The 9835-nt window shown below is 37.1% G+C and overlaps 1 protein-coding gene across 1 annotated transcript in view; it reads right to left on the bottom strand.

Moving 5' to 3' along the window:
* Window positions 1-9835, bottom strand: part of C7H7orf50 (chromosome 7 C7orf50 homolog) — a 388436-nt gene that overhangs the window by 288002 nt on the left and 90599 nt on the right. The window lies entirely within an intron of this gene.

The following is a 9835-nucleotide window of genomic DNA, read 5'->3' as shown; positions in this document are numbered from 1 at the left end:
TCCTGGGGTCAAATCTAACCTCAAACATGTCCTAAATGTGTGACCCTGGGCAAGTCACTTAATCCTAATCACCTATCCCTTACCCCTCTCCTGCCTTGAAATCAATACACGGTTTTGATCTAAGATGCAAGGTAAAAGTTGTTGGGTTTTTTTAAATGCTATTCTAAGAAGAGACCCATAAGCTTCACCATATTGCCAAAGGGAGTCCAAGACATAAAAAATAGTTAAAATTTCAAAGTAAAGGAATTGTCAAAGATAAGGCTGGAAATATAAACTGGAGACTAGTTATCAAGTTAGGCAGTGTGGAGACACCAAAGATTTTAGCAGAGGTGATAATCTAATGGTGCTCTAGGAAGATGAAGTTTCATGGTGATATAGTGGGTAACTGAAGGTAGTAGACAATGGAGGTTATTAGGAGGTAGGGGAATGCCAAAATAACCACTAGAAGGCTATCAAAATAGACTAAGCATGAAGCAATACAGTGTGGGATAAAGGTAGGGACATGACTGCCCTTGGAGACTGATTGCAAGCAGAAAAATGGAAAAGGAAAGAAAGATCTCTGAAGTTTTAGCTTGGTACCATTAACAGAACCTGAGAAGTCAGGAGAAAGATCTAGTTTGGGAAAGAAATAAACTGAATGGATCTATGGATTTGAATATAATCTACATGTAAAGTTAAACTGAAGTGGAGAATATCTGCCAGGAAAAGAATGTATCAAGAAATGAAGAGGACTAAGATCAGAACATTTCAGAATGTGTTCATCACAGAGATGGGAAGAAAGTCCAAGGGACAGATCTGAGCCTCAATTCAAACTGGGAAATAGAAATAATTCAATATATTAGAAATAATTACACCTCATATTACTCCCTGAGTATTTGGATAACTCAAAACATCAAGATAATGAATGACTTCTAGGTATCCTATTGCCATAAACAAGGCCTGCCTCCCTACTGATATATCTAGGAGAAAGATTGCTATAGTTGGAAGAACTTTGGGAAATACATCTTACCTCTTCCAATAACCATCAATAAAGTCTTACTCATAGGAAGCAGATCTTAGTAGTTAGTCCAATTCTCTCATTTTACAAATAAGGAAACTTGAAATCTAAAGTAGCAAAAATATCTTTCCCAAAATCATGGAAATAATTAAGTAGCAGAGCTTGTTATTAAATCCAAGTTTCTCTTATACCACCCTGACTTGTGGCATCTGAAATCCAACCATTAGAAGCTCCTTGAAAAAAAAAAATACAGAGTAAAGAAAATCCTCTTTGGTAGACTGTTTTTGCCTTTTAGTCATTAACACCTTATTGCTAACTTGTTTAATTAAATCATTTCCCTCAAATTGGAAAAGTAGGGTGGTAGATGGGACAAGTGAGATACCAAGAGGGGGAAAAGTTTGAAGAGGAAGTAAGAAGCACCAATTTTTTTTTTGGTCTTGTTTGGGAGCTCTTCTTCCACCAAAAGGGAAGGAGGATGGATCCCTTACAAAGATCTTAATTTCCACAGCTCATTTTTTTTTACTTGTCAAAATTCAAAGAAAAGCGCACACTCCCATTTGTTCTCTATACTGTTTACATCTTGATCTGCACTGGCATTTTAAAAATTATAAGTAAAATATCTACCTTGTGATCACAGCAAGTATCAAATATGTATCAAATAAAAGAACAAAATACAACAACATATCCTAGGAACAGAGAAATAGCAAGACTTTCAAGGATGGTAATTTAAAACTTATGTCCTAAAGGACCTGAACTTTGTACAAGAATTTTGAAATTTAACAAATGTAGCCAAAAACTTCAGAAGTTTACTCTTTCCCTTGCATGATAACTGCCACGTTGTAGGCAGTTAATAAATAATGATTGATTGATTTTATCCCTCATAATGGGATTCATAAGCAAATGCGAAGCTAAAGCAAAACAATAACATCAATAAAAAGACCTTTAAGTCTCTAAGTTTATTGCTCAGCAACATCTTAGGAAATAATGTATCTATTTTAATTCAATCAGTTAAATTCTAACTTGATATTATATGACTAGTTCTTTAAGCTTTCATTTAGTTGGAGAAAGAATCTAAGAATCTGCTAACTGTACAGTAAATGCTAAGACACTAGGCAAGTTGCTTAATTCTCAACTCCCTCCTCTATAAGATAAGAGGGCTGGACTAAATGTCTGTTGGTCCCTCTTATCTCTAACTTTGTTTCCTACCATACCTGGTACTCCTTTCCAAAAAACCTCTATTCATTCTTGGATGCCTTCAAAGGGGCATCTCTGAGCAGCTATAGGGCTTGTAATTCCAAGGATATTGAAGTCCTAAAGTAGTTGGAGACCCCAATTTTCTGGGCATCTTCTATCTTCAAGGCATGTCTATCACAAATTATTATTAAATATACGTCAAAAGCTTGCTGCTGTTGATCAAGCTTCTTGTTGGTTCAACTACGCTGTAAAACCATTTGGAATTGAACAAAAAAGTGACTTTGTCACAGATGTCTGGCTGCTAGGCCTAAATCCTAATCAAAACTTTTATGGTAGCAAAAAACAAAACACCAAGTAGATGACCACCAACTAAGGAATAGCTAAACAAAATTGTGGCATAAGAAATGTAAGAGAATATTACTATGTCATGAGAGACTGACTCTGAAGAATTTGGAGAAGTATGGAAGGAATTACAGGGTTAATAAATGCTGACAGGCATTTTGGCAGCTATACTACTAAATTTCCTTCTGTTTGTACTCAGCATTTACAACTAAACCCAGCACTTATAACAAAATCCTATTTTAACTAGTGTTCTCTCAAGGAAAGAAAAATGAGGCAATATATTGCTACAGACAACTGTAACCAATCTGAAGGAAAGGCCCAAATTAAGATAATCCAGGCTCAAAGATGTCCAGGGTATCCTCTGTGTTATAGTCTGTCCTCGCAAGTGGTCACAAGGACTACAGACAAACTGGGGGAGTGAAGTGTGAACTAAGAATCCCAATGAAGTCTCAGTCACATTTCCACTGGTGCCCACACTGAGAAGCCAATATAGACATCCTTCTCAAATCGCTGTCATTAAAATTAAAGTGAGACTAAATGAGAAAGTCAGTGTGTACTTCTATAGTTTTAAGTAAGATGTGCTGAAAATATCACGTCCCATAGCAATGAGTTTCATCAGGACTATTTAATCTTGACCACTTGTTTTATAGATGAGGAAACTGAGGCCCAGAGAAATTAAGCAATTTAAGATTACACAGAAGGAGGCAGCTGGGGGGGGGGGGGAGGCAGCGGCTCAGAGGATTGAGAGCCAGGCCTAGGAATGGAAGGTCCTGGGTTCAAGTCTGGCCCCAGACACTTCCTAGCTGTAGGACCCTGGGGAAGCTACTTAACCCTTACTGCTTCTGCCTTGGAACCAATATACACTATTGATTCTAAGATGGAAGGTAAGGGTTTTTTAAAAATTACACAGAGAAGTCAGAACTAGAACCTGGGTCTCTTGATTTCCATTTTATCATCACATGCTGTTCCATCTATCATTACATATATTAATAACCGTGTCTATCCCCTTGGGCTAGGATTTAAGGCACAAAAACTGGATCCTGTATCTCTGAAGGAAAAGACCCATTGCAAGCAAGTTTCAGTTGCCATTATAAGGTCTCAGATGTGGAAGAAACATAGCTGACATCAGGAGAGTTCTTAGCAACCATCAAGGGGAGTCAGTCTGTCTAAGAAATCAGTATGACCAATACCAGTTGGATTGGTCTTTTATGACAGCTATAAAATACTCATATGAGCAAGTAAATGTGGATTTGCTTTTAATGTTAATGAGAGGAAGCAAGGACATAATGTTGAATAAGAGTGCATAGCACTCCCACCCTTTTAAAATTCCTTTTCATGAACTGAATGTTGTGTAATTATAAAGACCAAGCTTAGCGTGGGAGAAGAAGTGAGAAAACACACCACTCACTCTCCCCTCTTTGGACATGTGAGGGACCATGGGTGTCAAATATTAGATATGCTGCTAGAAAAGGTGAATGTGTTGGTCAGTATTGTTGACATTTTTGCTTTTTTTCTGCTTCTTTTTAAATCTATCATCAGAGATGACTCAGTGGACGGGGAAAGGACTATATTCAAAGAGGATGAGACAAATACAAAAGTTATCTGTAAAAAATAAATTTCTTTTAAAGAGTCCTTTTCATGATGGAAAAAGCTAAAGGATAAAATTTCGATCTATCATCCTTAATAAACCAGTCTAAGAGAAGCAATGATAGTTTCAAGCATTTTATTTACCATGTAAATGCTTGCTGATTTCTGAATACACACAGAAGAAATCTTCAAAGATGGTAATTAGAGGCTAATTGTTTCTTACCACAAAACAGAGAGCCTGCCACTGCTCTGATAAACGCCCAACACCAGTTAAAACAGGGTTTAGTTTTAAGTGCTGAGCACAAACGGAAGGAAATTCACTGGTGTTGCTGCCAGAACGCCCTTCAACTAAGCCCACTTGTTCCCAGGCTTGGCAGAACAAATGGTCATAATTAGAGATTCCCACTGTAGTTGGCAGAGATTGATATCCTGGGTGGTTCTGAAGCAAGCAAGATAGGCTTAAATCATTCTGATCCAAAATAAATATTTACTTAATAGCACGTAGCCTTGTCCAACAAGCATTGTATTCATATAGGACATACTGTTTCAACATTAAGCAATACATGAGATAGATTGAAGATGGCCTGATGCTGAGGCAAGAGAATATTTTTCAGAAATAAAATATATTTTGGAAATAAACATGCCAAACAACTGGGGAATGTAGGTACAAATTGTGGTGTTAGATAAACAAAATTAATATAATGGAATAGTATGCTCCGGTGTAAAAACCTATGAATATGATGAATAGAAAAATATGGAAAGATTTGCCTGAACTGATGCAAAGAGAAGAACAAAGAAAAACAACATAAAACAATTTAAATGGAACAGCTCCAAATCATCAAAAATGAATGCTGCAAAATTACAAAGAACAAGCTTGGCCCCAAAGAAGAGATATACAACATTCCCCTTCATATACAACCTTACATTCCTGTGCAGAGGTGGGAGAAAGGGTGTCTTTGAGTATAGAATACTGGATTTATGGTCAGATCTTTTCAATGTATTGATTTGTTTTGTGGCTATTTTTTCTCTTCTGATTTTTTTTTCTTTTAAAGAAATTCTTTGTTATAAAGGATGACCTGGAAGGGAGGAAATGAAGGGACAAGGGGAAATTTACATGTAAAAACAAGAGATATAAATAAAAAGGATTTTTTGTTTTTTTAAAGAGTATTTTCCTCTAAAATACACCCTCCAAGGGTCAGATTTAGAGCAAGAATTATTGGATGTTATCTAAATCAACCCCCTCCAAGTATCCCAGAGTAGACTGTTCAAGCTCATACAGATAACAGAGTAAAAATGGAATTTTAACCCCATTCTTTCTACTGAACTCAGGTGAATTTTCTACTATACTATGCTGCCTCACATTAGGAAGAAAGTCTTGCAAATAAGCAATTCCTTTCTTTGAAGACATCTCTGTTGAAGTCAGCCCTCTACTAATAGTTCTCCTGAGGGCCCTTCTCATTCATCCTACCCAATCTCAGTTCAATCTTGGCTTATAAGGCTCTTATCACTATCTGAAACAGACCATGTAGTCAATCAATAAACATTTATTACCCTGTGTTAAGTGCTGGAGATCAAAGAAAGTTAAAGACAGCCTTGCTCTCAAGGAGCCCACAGTCTAATTGAGGATGGAGTAGGCAAACAACTAGGCAGAGATTGAATGGCAGACTGATCTAAAAAGGAAGCTACATCCAGGATAAAGTGGAAATCATCAACAGAAGAAAGGCACTAGAATTAAGGGAAAAGCTTCCTGTAAATGACAGGACTTTTACCAGGAATTGAAGAATGCTAAGAAAGCCAGAAGGTATAGATGAGGAGATTTAGCATTCCAGGCATGGGAGTCACCAGTGAAAATACTTGGCATCTCTTTTTGAGGAACATCAAGAAGGGCAGCATCACTCACCTGCAGAGCACTGTAGGATTGGGGGGGGGGGGGGGAGGGCTGGGGGTAAGAAGACTGAAGGTGATGGATAGGTTATGAAGGGCTTTGAATGCCTAACTGAAGATTTTATATCCTATCCTGAATGTAAAGAGTACCACTGGAGCTGAGTAGCAAGGTGACACAATCAGACCAGCACTTTGAGAAGATCAATAAACAGCTGAATGGAAGATGGTTTGGAGTTTAGAGAACCTTGGGGCAGGCACACCCACCAACCAACAGGCTATTACAATAGTCTAGGCATGAGATGATAGCAGTGCCAGATGAGAGAAGGGGCCACATACAAGAGATACTATGAAGATAAAATGAACGGGCCCTGGCAATTGATTGGATATGGAGAGTAGGGTATAGTGTGAGGACTCAAGTTTGATAACAAGTTTGATAGCAGACTAGGAAGATGGTGGATACATTCAACAGTAATAAGGAACTTAGGCAAAGGGGAGGGTGATAGGGGAGTGATTAATTCTGTTTTTGGATATGTTGAGTTTAAGATGTCTACGGGACAAAAATGTCCCATTAATAGGCAACTGGAGAATCAAGACAACTCAGAAAATGTGCTGGCCCATTAGCATTTTTCCATCATCTTGCCTTTCCACAAGGAGATAGAATTCAGTTCCCAAGCCCATTGTTGCATAATTCTATGAGGTACACAGGTAGTTAAATGAATGATATCAGCACTATTTCCTACTCACCTTAAATAAATTGTGGTTTGCATTGACAAGTGACAATAATCATTTCTTATTGGTGAAAATCTTTTTTTTTTAAACAGGACAAATATTGGAACAAGGAACTCCTAACCACCAGTGCAGGTCATCAACTACTATACCCCTTAAGTCTTAAGAGATACTGATCTCTGATACTGAGAGGTTAAAGTGCCTTGCCTGGGGTCACAAAAATAGTATGTGTCAGAGCTGGGGCTACCTGATGCTGGTTCTCAGTCTACTATGCCATGCTATTGAACTTAAAAGATGATTAACCAACAAACACTTTGAATCAGTGGTATGAAAGTCACTGAGAGCTAGAGAGAGGAAATTTAGGACATAAGTCTCTAACAAAGCTGAGAATATTCTCTCCACTTAAGGCTCCTTGCCATTTGTTAAATTTCAACAGTTAGAAGCATGTCAAATATTCATGGATCATTGCCTTTCATGATTCATCATTGGAGCTGCCATCCAAAATTCCATGTCTTCCCTCCCTACACTGTTGGCCTCAGAAAATAGGACTACTGGGTCAGGAATGAAAAGAAGAGAGTGTAAACACATGAACATTTGAGAGTCTCTCTCTGACAACATGTGCAAACCAAGTACGAACAATTAATACAATGAAAAATAATTTAAATTTTTGTCATCTATAATTCTCCTCCAACTTTGACTATATAAAGTTATATATAGACAAATTATATAGAACTGACTATATCCACAAGGTTGTTCCTGGACAAGCAGCAGAACACATTGCAAAAAGGGGAATCAGGGAACCTTGGTTCAAAGCCTGGCTAGAATATGTAATAGCTGAGTGACGATGGATAGGCACAGTATTTGACTTTGAGTCTCAGCTTCCTCATATAAAAACTAGGATTAATAATATTTGCACTGTCTATCTCACCAGGCTACAAAGAAGAAGGGGCTTTATAAGCTTATGGTGATTATAATGAAGAGGAAGAAGAAAAGATTGAGGAGAATAAAGAGGAAGAAGAAAAGAGGGGAGGGAATATTGATATAATACGTACAATGTACCAGGCACTATGCTAAGTGCTCTGCACAGATATTATCTCATCTGATTCTTACAACAATCCTATTTTGTTGGGGAAGTATTACTTTGTCTATTTTACAGTTGGGGAAGCTGAAGTAAAAAGACTCAAATGACTTCCCCAATGTCTTTAAGCTAATAAGGAGGAGGAAAATGATCTGGAATTCTATATTCTTTCTTCAGTTTTCTGAAGGCACACACGATTTCTTGCTAGCTCCTTAAGAGAGATACAGGTGTCCTTTATTTTAAGGTAAACTTTAAAGGATTTACATTCAAACTTTTTTTGTTTGGTTTTCTTTTTCTTTTTTTAAAATTTTATTTAATTGATTAATTTAGAGTATTTTTCCAGGATTACAAAAAATCATATTCTTTCCCTCCCCTCTCCCCAACCCACTCCCATAGCCAACACACAATTCCACTGGGTTTTACATGTGTCATTGGTCAAGACCTATTTTCATATTATTGATATTTGCACTAGGGTGATCATCTATGGTTTATAACCCCAATCATATCCCATTGACCCATGTGATCAAGCAGTTGTTTTTCTTCTGTGTTTCTACATTCAAACTTTTAAACATGAAGATACAAATGGGTGATGGCACTGATTCAGTTGTTCCTTCCAATGATGCAGCCCAGGTCACTCTTTTCCTTCCACAAGTTTGCCTCAGGACACACAGCCAACACACTGGAGGCCTTAGCTGGTTTCCACAACATCAAAAGTATATCAGTGGAACATTCTGGTAGATGACCGTCATCCCTTACTACATCCCTACTACTTAACCAGTCAGCCATCTTCTCTTCCTATCACATATTATGTGAATAATGTATTTGACTCCTATTCTTAAAAATACATCATTCAACTTCTCTGCCCAGAGTATGATTATGTGAATTAATTCCACATCTTGTTGCAACACTGGAAGAATACTAGTATTAAAAAGATGGGTCTTTGTTTTCAGTAGAAGCTTGGGGTCATTAAAAATGATTTGAAATTTCCTGAAGACAACCCAACCTACTTATCCACTTTCCTTGTTCAACTCTGGGTCCAACTCTCTCTCTCTCTCTCTCTCTTTCATACACATACACACACGCATACACACACACACACACACACACACACACACAGAGCTGTCCATTCCAAATGGCAGGTATTAGGGGCTTGGCACTTCCACAATCTGGAAAATCCATATAAAATTCTTTGGCCCTCCCTTCATACTACAGAAGTCTGAATTTTTCTGTTTTTTTTTTTTTAAATCAGGTGACTACAGTAAAAGAAATTGTGTATACTTATAGTATTAAAAGATAAAATGTTGATATTATACAATGCTATACATATATTTAATGCATTTCTAAGTGTCTAAACTTTTTCTGTATCATATGTTAGCCTTCACATGTCATCTGTGATTACCCCTAAAATTCCCATTTAATTTATGCCAACCTGCAAAATATAAAAAACACAAAGGGAAAAAGTCACAATGTAGAAAGGATACATGTGTCTAGGCATATACATGTCTGTGCATAATATGCATGTATACTATATTTTCTATATATATATTGTATATGCATATTTTAAGAGTGTGCACATACATACACATTCTGATGGTCAGAGTCCAACCAAATGCAAGCCACAATCTAAAAAATGGATATTTGTTATCTACTTGATTTTTCCTGTGTAGATGGTCAGGCTAAATTCTTTTGAGTAATTATGAATCTCTTCCAGAAGGTTCTACAAAACTAATAATGGCAATAGCTAGACAGTTCAGAAATGGGACATCCTGGGTTCAAATCTGGCCTCAAACTCTTCCTAGGTGGGTGACCCTGAACTAGTCACTTAACCCCCAATTGCCTAACCCTAACTGCTCTTCTGCCTTGGAACCAATACATAGTATTGATTCTAAGATGGAAGGGAAGGGTTTAAAAAAAGGGAACTGATAATTATGAGGTTATTATGCAATCAATAATAATAATGATGAAAAAAGAGAAAAGGCTCTCTTTTTTAACAAGAACATTTTACTTTAAAAAGTGAGCACCCCATG

Source organism: Monodelphis domestica, chromosome 7 (genome assembly GCF_027887165.1).
Source record: "Monodelphis domestica isolate mMonDom1 chromosome 7, mMonDom1.pri, whole genome shotgun sequence".
Classification (NCBI taxonomy): Eukaryota; Metazoa; Chordata; class Mammalia; order Didelphimorphia; family Didelphidae; genus Monodelphis; species Monodelphis domestica.
The sequence above is the reverse complement of the archived record's forward strand: the minus strand, read 5'-3'. Positions and strand labels throughout refer to the sequence as shown.